Source organism: Geotrypetes seraphini, chromosome 15 (genome assembly GCF_902459505.1).
Source record: "Geotrypetes seraphini chromosome 15, aGeoSer1.1, whole genome shotgun sequence".
NCBI classification, from domain to species: Eukaryota; Metazoa; Chordata; class Amphibia; order Gymnophiona; family Dermophiidae; genus Geotrypetes; species Geotrypetes seraphini.
Window position 1 is genome coordinate 71885418 of NC_047098.1, and position 14843 is coordinate 71900260.

The window sequence follows — 14843 nt, forward strand, 5'->3', positions numbered from 1 at the left end:
CCCCTAAATCACGTTTCGCCGTGGTCCTAGCCAAGGTCTCACCATTTAGTGTGTAAGTTCTGCATGGATTTCTCTTACCCAGGTGCATTACTTTACACTTTTTAGCATTGAAGCTGAGCTGCCAAGTCGATGACCACTGTTCCAGTAGTAGTAGGTCCTGCGTCATACTATCAGACAAAATGCTTTTGCCTACTATGTTGCATAGTTTGGCAGCGTCGGCAAACAAAGATACTTTTCCTCTAAGCCCTTGGGTCATATCTCCTATGAATAAGTTAAATAGAATCGGGCCCAAGACCGAGCCCTGTGGCACTCCACTGGTCACGTCTGACGTTTTGGAGGGGGTACCGTTTACTACTACCTTTTGAAGTCTACCGCTTAGCCAATCCCTAACCTATGCAGTTAGTGTGTCCCCTAATCCCAGCGATTTCAGCTTGTTCAATAATCTGCGGAGTGGGACGCTATCAAAAGCTTTGCTGAAGTCCAAATATATTATGTCCAGAGACTCCCCGGCATCCAGTTGTCTAGTTACCCAGTCAAAGAAGCCAATCAGATTAGATTGGCAGGACCTGCCCTTGGTAAATCCGTGTTGGTGGGGATCACGTAGGTTTTCTTCGTCCAGGAATGTGTCAAGTTTCTGTTTGATCAGTGTTTCCATGAGCTTGCTCACTATGGATGTGAGACTTACTGGTCTGTAATTTGCCATCTCTGTTCTACAGCCTTTTTTGTGAAGTGGAATAACGTTAGCTGTTTTCCAGTCCAAGGGGACTCTTCCGGTGTGTAGGGAAAGATTGAAGAGTACGGCTAAAGGTTCCGCCAGGACTTCGCTCAACTCTCTGAACACCCTGGGGTGTAGGTTATCTGGTCCCATGGCTTTGTTTACTTGGAGTCTTGAAAGTTCGCAGTAGATGCTGCTGGGCATAAACTCGTAATCTTGAAACGGGTCATTCTGGTTGTCTCTTGTCTGTAACTGTGGACCGGCTCCCGGCACTTCACAGGTGAAGACTGAGCAAAAGTATTTGTTTAGTAGTTCTGCCTTGGTAGAATCTGATTCTGCATAGTTTCTGTCTGCTTGCGTAAGGCGTTCTATCCCATCTTTGTTTCTTTTCCTGTCACTAATATACCTGAAGAAGGATTTATCCCCTTTCTTAATGTTCCGTGCTAGATCTTCTTCCGTTCGGAGTTTGGCCTCTCTGACTGCCTTTTTGACTGCTCTAGATCTGACCAGATAGTCTTCTTTCGCCTCCCACTTTCCGAGATGTTTGTAGGCAATAAATGCTTCTTTTTTCTCTTTAATGAGGTTCGAAATTTCGGTGCTGAACCACTGGGGTCTTTTGTTTCTCCGGCGCTTGCTAAACTGTTTTTATGTAGCGGTTTGTAGCTTTGTGCAGGGTGGATTTCAGAGTTGACCACATAGTCTCCACATTGTCAGTTTCTGCTTGGTTGTGCAGCTCCCGATGGACAAAATCTCTCATGCGGTCAAAGTCTGTGCCTCTAAAGTTGAGGACCCTCGTCGCTGTGATCTAAAGAAACATTTCTTGAGGTTGAGCCATGGTCGCTGGAGGCCAGCGTATCTCCTACTGAAACCTCCGAGACGCTGTCTCTGTTGGTGAGTACCAGGTCCAGTATTGACTGGTCCCTGGTGGGCTCTAATACCATTTGTTTGAGTCGTGCACCCTTTATGGAGGTTAATATTCTTCTGCTGCCACATGTAGTTGCGGAGAGTGTGTTCCAATCTGCATTGGGCATGTTGAAGTACTGTGTCCCCACGCAAAGTGATGTTCTCTATATCTTCGATCAGTTCTATATCTTTGTCTTCCTGTTGTCTTGGAGGTCTATATACCACACCAAGGTATAGGCATTTTTCATTCCCTCTGGACAGGTTCACCCAGAGGGATTCCCCGGTGTATCTAACATCTGTGATTCTGGTAGTTTTGATGTTTTCCTTAGTATATAGTGCTACCCCTACTCCTAACTTGCCCTCTCTGTCACAACGAAGTAGGTTGTAGCCTGGTATAACCATATCCCACCCATGCGAGTTCGTGAACCAGGTCTTGGATATCGCTACCACGTAAATTGCATCTAGCATATGTCCTCGATCCAGCTCTCTGGTCACCCAATCCAAAAATTCAATCAGGTTCGTTTGGCACGATTTACCGTTTGTAAAGCCATGTTGCCTCGGATCCTGTAACCCATTAGATTCAAAGAAGTACACTATCCTTTCTTTCAGCAACACTTCCATTATTTTACCAACAACTGAAGTGAGGCTCACCAGCCTGTAGTTTCCTGCTTCATCCCTGTGACCACTTTTATGAATAGGGACCATATCCGCTCTCCTCCAATCTCCAGGAATCACTCCCGTCTCCAGAGATTTGTTGAACAAGTCTTTAATAGGACTCGACAGAACCTCTCTGAGCTCCCTTAGTATCCTGGGATGGATCCCGTCTGGTCCCATCGCTTTGTCCACCTTCAGTTTTTCAAGTTGCTCATAAACACCCTCCTCCGTGAATGGCGCAGAATCTACTCCATTTTCTTGTGTAACTTTGCTAGACAATCTTGGTCCTTCTCCAGGATTTTCTTCTGTGAACACAGAACAGAAGTATTTGTTTAGCACATTTGCTTTCTCATCACTCTCCACATATTGGTTCCCAGCATCATTTAGCCTAGCAATTCCATTTTTCATCTTCCTCCTTTCACTAATACAGTATAGCTGAAAAAATTTTTGTCTCCCTTTTTTAGCCATTTGTTCTTCCGCCTGTGTTTTCGTCAGACGTATCTCTCTCTTGGCTTCTTTTAGTTTCACCCTGTAGTCCTTTCTGCTCTCCTCTTCTTGGGTTTTTTTTTAATATTTCACGAACGCCAACTCTTTCACCTTTATTTTCTTAGCCACTAGGTTGGAGAACCATATCGGCTTCCTTTTTCTCTTGTTTTTATTGATTTTCTTCACATAAAGGTCTGTAGCTATTTTTATCGCTCCTTTCAGCTTAGACCACTGTCTTTCCACTTCTCTTATGTCCTCCCATCTTTCCACTTCTCTTATGTCCTCCCATCCTAACAGCTCTTTCTTCAGGTACTCTCCCATTGCATTAGAGTCCGTATGTTTGAAATCTAGGACTTTAAGTATCGTGCGGCCGCTCTCCACTTTAGCCATTATATTAAACCAAACCGTTTGATGATCGCTACTTCCCAGGTGAGCACCCACTCGAACATTAGTGATACTCTCTCCATTTGTGAGGACCAGATCCAATATTGCTTTTTCCCTTATGGGTTCCGTCACCATTTGTCTGAGCAGAGCCTCTTGAAAGGCATCCACAATCTCCCTACTTCTTTCCGATTCTGCAGACGGAACATTTAATATTGGTCTTTATCTCCTCGAGCAGTTGGCGAAAATCCAACATGGGTTGTGAAGCTGCCAGCCTTTAGCTGCGAGATTGATGCTAGAGCAGCTTGCTCATCCACCATTTTAGCAAAACGACTTCGGCAGGGTAAAGCTTTGTAAACAAAACCCGCTAATTCTGGACAGATCCCCTGATTTGTGGTGCATACCCTCGACAAGAGCAGGAGTTCAGCGATCAAATTCTGCAATGCTTATTTTTGCTAATAATAGGGTTTAGCGGAGCCCAAGACCTACATGGGCTGGCATGGACTGTGATGTCACTTCCCTCTCCAGGATTTTCTCACATCTATGTTAATAATTGCTTTCACCACATTCTCTGGCAATTCTCAGGAATTAGCTGAAATTTATAGCAGAAATATTTTGAACTAATCTTTCTTGGAAAGTCCCAAGATTTGCTTGGTGTAAAAAAAATCCTGTCCAAAGCATTTGAATTGTGGGGAAAGTAATCTTTTAAGAGGCAAAATGTCCCTGGACTTTCTTTTAAATAAAATAGAGACTTTTAACCCTTTCCATCCTTCCAGGAAAGGGACGTCTGCTTGTGTTTGGGGCTAGGATTCGAAATGGGCAGCTTCTAAGTCAACGTCTGTTTTGTTTTGTTTTGGGTTTTTTTTGCTTTTACAAGCGCTGTATCAAATAGCAACGAAACGTCCAGGGCTAGGCGGGGCTAATCGAGCGGCCGTCCCGGAAACAGGAAGTTGCGTCATAGGGACAGGAAGGAAGGCAGGCTGCCCGGCAACCTCAGGTACGAGCTTGACGCTAGTGGGGGGCAACGTCGTGCACTTTGGGGTGGGGGTGGGGAGAGCGACGCGGTGCTAGTGGAGCAGGGCGACGGCCCCCCCCCCCTCGGGGAGCCATTTAGAGAAGTTAAGGCACAGCTGACGGGAAAGAAGAATTTCCTTTTGACAGAAATACAATCATTATTCTGGAAGAACACTGGGTGGGCCAAGTCGTGGGCCAGACCCCACCCCCATAATAGTACGAATTGTAACACCAGTTTTTCCATTTACTTTTCATATATACACACAATATATCATCTTATTAACAACACTTAATGGTTAACACACAAAGCACACTGTCTGCTTCTCAACATTCATTCCTACCAGAACACAGATAAATAACCCCATGCAAATACAGGACCAAAAACTAAAAGTACTAATCTATACAAACAAACCCTAAGGTGCAAGACTCTGCAATCAGTACAACCCCAGAGGAAAAGAAACAAATGCATTTCTTCCTGAACAGACAGATGTAAATCAATCATTAAATTAAAAAATAAAATCATTCCCCCTACCGTGGGGAATGATTGATTTTCAATTTAGTGATTGAATTGTGTCAATTTTGAGAATTTACATCTGCTGTGTATATTTTGCACTTTTCAAGAAGAAATGCATTTGTTTCTTTTTCTCTGGGATTGTACTGCATGCAATCTTGAATCTTAGGGTTTCGTTTGTGTGTGTATATATATATATATATATAAGTACTTTTAGTTTTTGGTCCTGTATTTGCATAGGAGTTATCTGTTCTGGTAGGAATGAATGTTGAGAAGCATGCAGTATGCTTTGTGTACTTTAATTTTGTGGTTAACTATTATGTGTTAATAAGATTATATTATGTGTATATATGAAAAATGAATGAAAAAATGGTGTTACAATTATTACTATTATGGGGGTGGGATCTGGCCCATGATGTAGCTTGTGTTTGGATTTCAGCCTCCTAATGTGACTGAGTTTGACACCCCTGGTCTAGAATGTCTCACCTATCTACTGGAAAAGAGCTTACCAGGGTAAGTACATAGTCTCCTTTTTCCAGACCAATGAAACTTGATTGATTCTTACTGTCCTTATCTTTCCTCTGCAGATAGAGACAGACAAATACACCCGTGCAGAAAGTTTGGAAATAAATCTATGAGCCGTTGTCCTGAGGCTTGTCCCCACTTATTAATTGAAGGTGACATAAACATGAAGAAATGCACTAGGAGGCTTTGGTGTGGTTCTGTTTAATAAACCTTTACACTGTAGTAGGTAATAATGTTGTTTACCTAATATTTCAGGCTGTGAGTGTTGTGTTTGTTACTAATTTTTTTTAATTTTTTTATGCGAGTGTGGAAGAGCTTTTTAGAATCTCACTCCTACTGTTCAACAAATAAGGAGCAGGTAGTTTACTTTTTTGTAGATATAGTTCAGTGTACTTCCTCCTCTCAAGTTAAGGAATGTATTTTTATATCTGATGTGTAGAATGGTGCTTGCTTAGTAGTTTAATTGAAGGGGATAAAGTATGAAAGGGCTAGAATAAAAATTGTTCTCTATTAAGAGGTAAGTAATATGTGGCTTCCTGATTAACTTTGAAGCAATACTTTTTTGCTAATTTGAGTAAATAGTCTACCGAAAGAGTGTAACTTGTTTCCTTTTTGTGAAGTGGGGATAGAAAAGAAGCCTACGTTAGACTGATACTCAATGAGTGGTAGCAAATTCAGTAGATGAAAAAGCCCTCTCCCCCCGACAAAGTGCCCCCTCCCTCCCCGACCCTCCCCCCCAAAAATAAATGTCCGCCGATGCCCGCTGCCGCAAACAAATGGCAGGAAGTATACTGACTCCCTCCAGCCATCGGCGCTCCCCCCATGTGATCCAGAATATGGTTGGAGGGATGCCCACTCCCTCCTGCCACTGGATGCGGAAGCCCCCTCCCCATACCTGTAAAAAAGTTGGAAGCAGGAGGGGTGCTCAGTCCCTCCTACTCCGGAGACCTCGATCCTGAACTGCAGGCCTTAGGTCCCCGCCCCAGTGCATCATGTGCTGCACGGGGAGGGGCCTAATGCCCTAATTTTAAGGTTCTTTGTATGATGTTTAAGATGCTTCAGCATAATTGTCCATTAAGTGTCTGCTCTCTTCTGCAGTGGTATTGTCCTTCGCATGAGCTACAGTCTTCCGATAGTTTGAGTTTAGAAGTTCCGTCATTAGTAGCTGTGAGGATTATGGGGAACCGTAAGTCCATGCTGTGAAATGCCTTATCTCTGTCTTTGCGCCAATTGAACATGCTCTGGCAAAGGGGTAAAAACTGTGTTTGAGTGTTTTTTGATGTGAGCCATGTGACAGTTTGAGTTAGAGCAGTTCCTTTTTTTAATGCTGTTTCTCTTCTATTTTGTATTTGTTTGTATCTTTTAGTGTGATTTTGTATGTGATTATTTATGGATAGGCGGGTTATAAATAATTTTAAATAAATAGAACAGAATTTAGAATTGCCACACACAACAGACTCTTAAACCAGAAATCAGAGATCTCAGCAAAAAAAAGTAAGGATTAGGGAAGAAAATGAGAGAATGCCAAAATTGTTTGCTTAGCTCAAAAACCAGGGAAATCAACACAGCTCAAGTGTATCATATCAGGCAGTAAGACTTGCCAGAAACCAGGGTTGCCAGAAGATACAAATTTTTCCATTCAAACTCATGGCAAAAAGTAGCCCAACTAGTGCTAGGAGTAACCCAAACAATTGCCACTGGAAACTCTTCTAATTTATCAAACAAATGCTTCATACAAATACAAATGTTTATTTATACACTGCTCATTCCCAAACACTCCATAATGGTGTACAAAAGGCCAAAACTCAAATACAAAACATTCAGGAGAAACACAATAAAAACAAATACTTAATGTCTTACTTAAAATACTTAAAAGCTCTTCAAACTTAACGAATCCAAAACAGCAGCAAATTTATTTTAGCAGTGTTAAGTTTCAACTTGAACGTAGTAGCCCACCACTCCATCTTCAGGGTGATTCTGTTCTGTACAGGAGTACAAAATAAGCAGCCAAGGTGGGCATCATCACATTAAAAAGAATGTATATATTGATGACCTAAAGATAATTGCACTTGATTTCAGTACCGTAAAAGGTGCTGCCACACAAACCGTCGTTGCAAAGATTTCGTATCCCTCCTTTAGATTTCTTCCTCAGGAACCTACAATAGCACTTGGAGCCAACATATGAGTTCTCAATCACGTAAAACTTGGGTTAAGTCCTTCCCAGAGACACAAATTTACAAAAAAAATGGGTTTATTTGTTTTTGTTTTTTGAGGCTTCATCAATGGGAGAAAGGGAGAGCTGTGACTGGCTAAGGCCAAAAATCAACATTGTAATCTGAGGTTCTGTAGATGTCTGATGAAAAATGGCACAACGTTGATGCAGATGGCTCAAAACTATTGCAGTACAAGTTATGTCGAGACATGAATGCACAGATGTTCAGTATTGATTCTAGTAGTTCTTGCTGCATTCTGTTCCTGAGTTTAGTCTTTGAGGTTCATTTGAGAGAATGTTTGTTCCACAGCTGCATTACTGAATGGGAGAGCCAACAAGGATAAGGCAAACTTCCCTATTTAATTGAACTCATACTCACCAGCTACATCCACCCAGAATTGTTTAACATCAACATCTTCCATGTTCAGCCAGGAAACAATAATAAGCTTGTTCCATTGTTGCTCAAGAACTCCGAGGTTTCCTTTTACTCTGTACAGTGGCGAAAAGGAGAGCGGAGACAACATGGGCTTTTTTGTTCCAGGAACAACCAATGGACTCAGTCCTGCCAATGATACCAACTGCTGGATATTAGCTGGAAGTCATTGATGTAGCTCCTTTAATAATTCAACCAAGTAAGCCTGACAACCAGATTTTGTGAACTCAATCCCAATATTGTTCACATTAAATGCATATGCCATTACATACAGCTGTGTTCATCCTATGCCCTTAAAGTGATGCCTAGAAATGTCGAGTTTATAGTTTCTGAAACCTACAGATAGTTCTCTCACACTACTGCCTGTCAGCAGAAGTATAAAGCTATGTTTCATAGAATTATGGATCAGGTTATGTGACCAGCTGCGATTCAGACATGGACAGCAATACTTGCATATGATATCAAAAAGGAAGCAAATTACTGCAGTGAACTTTGCAATTGATTTCCATATTCTGTTAACAAACATGAACTTGGAACAGTTATCAATGACAGAAGATGTGAAGCGATGTTGTCACTGAATTGACATCACCACTCATTGTATTGAAGCCATCTGTTGCAAGCCCAATACACTTTTCAGGTGCCAGATTATTCTGTTTCAGAAATCTCATTAGTGCAGTAAAAATGCAGCTGTTCCAGACTCCAGCAAAACTAATTTTGTGTAGCTTTTAGCTATAAAAACGAACAAAAATGCAGAGTTGTTTCTCTGTTATATCTGAACTTTTTTCATCTATAATTTAATTTAATTTTTTGAATTTAATTTTCTTCTTTTTGCCTTTCTATGTTTTAATGGCATATCTTTCTGTTTTTATTATTTGTAAACCATACTGTTGCTAAACTGAAGTGCGGCCAAAATTTTTAATAAACATACTTGTGACTTTGACTGGCCTATGTGAAGACAGGATACTGGATAGACCATTGGTCTGACCCAGTAAGACTATTCTTATGTCCTTACTATTACTACTACTGATTATTTCTATAATCATTTATTTCTATAATTATTTCTATAATCAGTGCTAACAGAAAACCATGTCCTTTCTTCACACACCATTTCCTCCCTCTGCTGCTCCAACATCTTTCTCCTATCCCTCCCACAGTCTGGCATCGTTCTATCCTCCTTCCTTTCTCTCCTCCCCTTTTGTGGTCTCATATTTCCATGTCCTTCTCTTCTCCCCTCTTACTCTCCTACTTCCCTTCCATGATCTGGCATCTCTCTCTCTCCTTCCCTCTCCCTCCCGTAGTCTGACATTTCTCATGTTCCCTTTCTCTTTTTTTGTGGTCTGATATCTCCTTTTCGCTCCTTCCCTCCTCCTTACCACAGTCTGGCATCTCTGACCTTCCCTTCTCTCCCCCAGAAGTCTATCATCTCTTGTTTTTCTTCTCCATCTCCACAGTCCAGCATTTCTCTAATGACTACCACCCCATGATCCCCCATCAACCTCACTGTGTTCTTCCTGTCGTCGGGATCTGATGGCAGCTACTCTTGCATTCTTCAAGCCGCTGGTAGTGTGAAGAAGGCACACTGTCTTCGGCGGCCTGGAACTTTTCCTTCTGCTACTGCTTTGCTCCTAAGGGGGGACAGGAAGCAGTAGCAGAGGGAAAGCTTCCAGGGAGTGGAAGGCAGCATGTTTACTTAATTTACTCCCTAAAGAGTGAAAGAGCAGTTGCAGCAATGTATCCCACCATCTCCAGTTCCACCATCTCTCCTTTTCTCAACTGCTCTTTCATCCAGCATCTCTCTTCCTCCTTCCCCAACACCCCAGGGTCCACCATCTCTCCCTCATATCCAGTAACTCTATACCCACACCACCCCCTGGGTCCAACTTCTCCCCCTTTCTTTTCTCTCCTTCCATCCCATTGTCCACCATCTTTCTCCCTCTCCTCTGTTTCCAGGCCCATCATTTTTTCCCCTTCACCTCCCCCTGTGTACTTCTCCAGGGATTGGGGGGGTGCGGTCCTTGCGGGCTCAACGAGAGTAACATCTCGCTGTCCACTCACAGCAGCAGAAGCACCCGACATAGAAGGCTGGACTGTAAAAGTTGTAAGTGCTCACGATTAACTCTCCCAGCCCTAAACGATGTCCAAAGATGCCTAAATTCCTTAAACATAAGAGACTAACACAGAAGTTATTCTACATTTTATCTTGAAACGTTTCTTCTTAGTTTTTGCCCATACATTTTAGACTTGGTTAGAACTAGTTTAGACTCGGGAACCTTATCCAAAACATGGAAAGAATCAATCATTTACCTGACGATTAAAGACCATAAAATTGGTACCCAAGAATTTTCCTGGGTGTACTGATAGATAGGACCCTGAAGCCGTCGGCACAATGTGCGGCAGCGGCAAAGAAAGCGAACAGAATGTTAGGAATGATAAAGAAAGGAATCATGAGCAGATCGGAGAAAGTCATAATACCGCTTTATAGAGCAATGGTCAGACCACACTTGGAATACTGTGTCCAACATTGGTCTCCCAAACTAAAGAGGGATATAAAACTGCTGGAGAGGGTGCAGAGACGAGCAACGAAGCTAATAAGAGGTATGGAGAACTTGGAATATGAGGAACGACTCAAGAAACTAGGACTGTTCTCCCTTGAGAAGAGGAGGCTGCGAGGGGACATGATAGAGACGTTCAAAATACTGAAAGACATCGATAAAATAGAGCAGAAAAACAAATTATTTACACTGTCCAACGTGACACGGACAAGAGGACATGGTTTAAAGCTAAGGGGGGACAAGTCCAGGACAAATGTCAGGAGGTTCTGCTTTACGCAGCGAGTGGTGAACGCCTGGAATGCTCTTCCACAGGAGGTTATTAAGGAATCCACTGTGCTAGGATTCAAAGGCAAATTAGATGCACATCTCCTTATGAGAGGCATAGAGGGATATGGGTGGTAAAACTACATCAGGTGTATACCTGACTGGGCCTCCGCGTGTGCGGATCGCCGGACTCGATGGACCATGGGTCTGATCTGGAGATGGCAGTTCTTATGTTCTTATGTTATAGATGCTTTTAGTGAATAAATCTCAAAGATTCGGTCTTTTTTTACTTTCTACTTTATATATCATTATAAATTTTATCTGTTGCCCTTCCTATTGTTTTTTCCTTAAACGTTATTAAATTAATATTGATTGTAACCCATTAATAATTTTCCCTCTGCTTTGAGTTTATATGTATAAGTTAAACTATATATAGAAATGTTTGTATTTGTAATTTTTAATTTGATATGATTATTGTTTGTCTGATTTGTTCCCCATATTTGATTATTTATGAAATTGTAAATCGCCTAGAAATTGTGATAGGCGATTAATCAAATTAAATAATAAACTTGGAAACTTGGATTTTTAACGCAACATCTTCTGAGTCCTTCTTGTACAAACATGGCATTCCGCAAAGCTCGATCCTATCACCGTTACTTTTCAACATCTTTATGGCTCCTCTTTTAACTATGTTTGCTTATGCTGATGATGTTCAGTTAATCCATCCGATCGATCTCAATAACCCAGAAGTAGCAATTATTAATCAGAATCTGGAAAAAATTAAATCATGGTTAGACACGAACATGTTCTCCCTTAATATCGACAAATCCAAATTAATGATCTTCCCTATTAAAGATGGATTATCAATACTGGCTCCCATCAAACTCAAATCTCTACCAATTAAAATACCAACCACTTTAAAATTGTTAGGAGTTCCCTTGGACAGTAAGTTCACCTATCATGCCCATATCAGTACAGTTGTTCAGAAATGCTTTCACCGTGTAAGAATGATTCGCTCTCTTTCAAAATTGTTTGAACCCGCCTCTTTGAACACTCCGATACTCGCTTATGATCTCCTGCATAGATTATTGTTATGCCCTTCACAAAGGTATAACAAAAAAATAAATAATGCGTCTTCAAATAGTGCAGAACAATGCGATTAAAATCATTTTTAATGCAAAAAACTACGATCATGTTTCCCCCCCTTCTATTTAAAGCATATTGGCTACCAGTAGAACATAGAATCAGCTATAAAATTCCATTATTAACTTTTAAAACTTGAAGTAAGCAGCCTGAATTATCGACAGACTCCTTATCCCTTACAACCCATCTAAAGTTCTTTGCTCCATGACTCAAGATCTCCTTACAAAAAATTTGAGATCTAATATTTTCACTGTTACCGCTCTCTCCCTCTGGAATTCCTTACCTAATTACTTATGTGAAGAGCCATCCTTAAATAATTCAAATCAAAACTAAAAACATTTCTGTTCCAGGGCATTTTTGTTCTACCCTTACCTATTCTTCCATTTTTTGTTTTCTTTTCTCCAAATATTGTAGTTCTTACTCTTCTCCCTTATGTTTACGTTCGTCTGTGGATTAAGTTACTTGTTATACTAATAATCTGTAGTGATGTATATCATTGTTAATTTTTAACCTTATTTTATTATATTTGTACTTTGTATAATCTTTTATTGTTGTACATCACCTAGAAGTCCAATTAGGCGGTATAAGAAATTTTAAATAAACTTGAAACTTGATAGAGCAATACAAACAGATAGATAGGGTTTGCTGTACTTTTCGTAATGGATACAACAAAAGTTAAACAATCAGAGTCCAGGTTTGGTCCAGAGTCGGTCATAGAAAACTACCCCACTGTAACCCCAAACATCAAGTAACAGGCAGTAAGGGCACCACTGGCTTCCACAGTCTATTTACAATTTGACTCTTGATAGTAGGGGATAAAGTATCTAAATAAGAAAACCAAACAGATAGAAAGATCTTACTCTGGCCTGGAGAACCGAGCTGACATAGATTCCCAGACCATTAAAAAGTGAAATTTATTGCGCCAATACCAGATGGTAGGTGGGGAGTCCTGCAACTAGTGATTCAGAATACATTTCTTCCCCACAATGTAACCTTTACTAAGGAGCAAATTGTCTCCAGCAGATTGACCCCCCCCCCCAAGTAATCCTGGAAACAGCACAACCGATTATCATAGTGTAGGGAGTTTCCCGCTCAAAGCGCCCAAAACACGACCATCTTATGTGCTTAGTTAAGGATTTTGAAGATTACAATCCTGGGCTGCCCCGAGGTCTCGCGCTGCTGGCCCAGCCGATGCGCAGAGGGCCGGGCAAGGAAGTGAGCTATAAAGTATTCATGAGCCAAGTCTTCAAAAAATTTGACAGAGTCTGAACAGAAATCAATTCTGGAAGGCCCACCAAACACAGGTTATTCTGACACGACCGGTTTTCAAGATCTTCCAACTTGCTTTCAAGCTCCAAAAGACACGTGGCTGTAGTTTGAGAATCAGATGTGAACTCATGGACCGTGTCCTCCACTGCGCCCATGCATTGCTGTACTTCCTGCAGGTCTTTGGTAACTGCCATAAATCGCTGATCCATGGCCTCCAATTTCAAGTTTATTATGGATTTGATTAATCGCTTGTTCAAAATTCTAAGCGATGTACAAAGGAGTAAAATAATGAATTACAATTATCAAGGGGAAACCAACCAGATAAATACGACTGACTGCCCATACGCCGAGAGGTTGGATAGGCTGGGGCTCTTCTCTCTGGAAAAAAGGAGACTCAGGGGAGATATGATAGAGACCTTCAAGATCATGAGGGGCATGGAGAGGGTGGATAGGGACAGATTCTTCAGACTGAAGGGGACAACAGGTACGAGGGGGCATTCGGAGAAACTGAAGGGAGATAGGTTCAAAACAAATGCAAGGAAGTTTTTTTTCACCCAAAGGGTCGTGGACACTTGGAATGCGCTACCGGAGGAAGTGATCAGGCAGAGTACGATACAAGGATTCAAACAGGGATTGGACGGATTCCTGAGGGATAAAGGGATCGTGGGATACTGAGAGAGGTGCTGGGATGTAACACAAGTATAGAAAGCTAACCAGGTAATAAGTATAGAAACCCAATCAGGTCGTGCATGTGCAAGACTGGAGGGTTAGGACTTCGATGGGAAGCTAGGACTTAAATGGGAAACCAGGGTGGCAAGGGGACCCCCTCTGGGGATTCAGACAGGTCTTGACCTGTTTGGGCCGCCGCGGGAGCGGACTGCTGGGCAGGATGGACCTGTGGTCTGACCCGGCGGAGGCACTGCTTATGTTCTTATGTTGTCAAAACATGGTACAAAAGGAAAAAATAGGGAAAGAAATACAAGTTAATGATAGGAAGTAAGACGAGTAAGGGAAAAAACAATAGGAAAAATCAGTTGGATCTGCTTGCCCACCGTGTGCTCTAATGCCACCTGAACTTTGAGAAGGGGAGACCAGAGCCACTACCAATGCCATCTTTGAATCAAGTTTCCGCTTCTCCTGCTCCTTTTGTGCTGGTTTTGAGACCATCTATACCAGAGATCTCAAAGTCCCTCCTTGAGGGCCGCAATCCAGTTGGGTTTTCAGGATTTCCCCAATGAATATGCATGAGATCTATGTGCATGCATTGCTTTCAATGCATGTTCATTGGGGAAATCCTGAAAACCCAACTGGATTGCGGCCCTCAAGGAGGGACTTTGAGATCCCTGATCTATACGCAGATCCAAAGTGCAGAAAAGCCCTGCAGCTGATCCACGCACATCCCTGAGCTCCGTGACACCTTGTCCGAGCAAATGAAAGGGGGTAGACTAGTTTAAAAGGCTATTCACTGCGGGGTCTACCAGAGTTCAGCTCCATGGCTCTGCCGGAAGTCCTATATTTAAAAAAAAAAAAAAAGTCCTATATTTAAAAAAAAAAAAAAGAAGTGGTTTTCATACAGGAGTAGCAATATTCTTTCTAAACCGCGCTAAACATCCATAACTGAGTAAAATTCCGTGTAGCTGTAATTATATAGTTAAATTTCAGATGAACAAATTAGAGAGAATCCTTTAAAGCTCTAATCTCTCTGTGTGTATCTGTAAGAAGTACTCACAAGGTAATGGAAAATTTTGTTCCTGTCAAAATCAGTCCTTTGTTTACGAAGG

The 14843-nt window shown here is 41.7% G+C and overlaps 1 protein-coding gene across 7 annotated transcripts in view; it reads left to right on the plus strand.

Moving 5' to 3' along the window:
- The first annotated feature begins 4066 nt into the window (after positions 1–4066).
- The window catches only part of DTX2 (deltex E3 ubiquitin ligase 2), a 72084-nt gene continuing 61307 nt past the window's right edge, over positions 4067–14843 (plus strand). The window contains exons 1-3 of one of the 7 annotated variants that reach the window (XM_033922057.1): positions 4071–4136; positions 5252–5415; positions 6288–6375. The gene's annotated coding sequence lies outside the window, so the exon portion shown is untranslated. Of the gene's footprint in view, positions 4137–5023; positions 5178–5251; positions 5416–6287; positions 6376–14843 lie in introns of those variants that run through there. The other 6 variants (XM_033922055.1, XM_033922058.1, XM_033922056.1 and 3 more) reach the window with 6 other exon arrangements.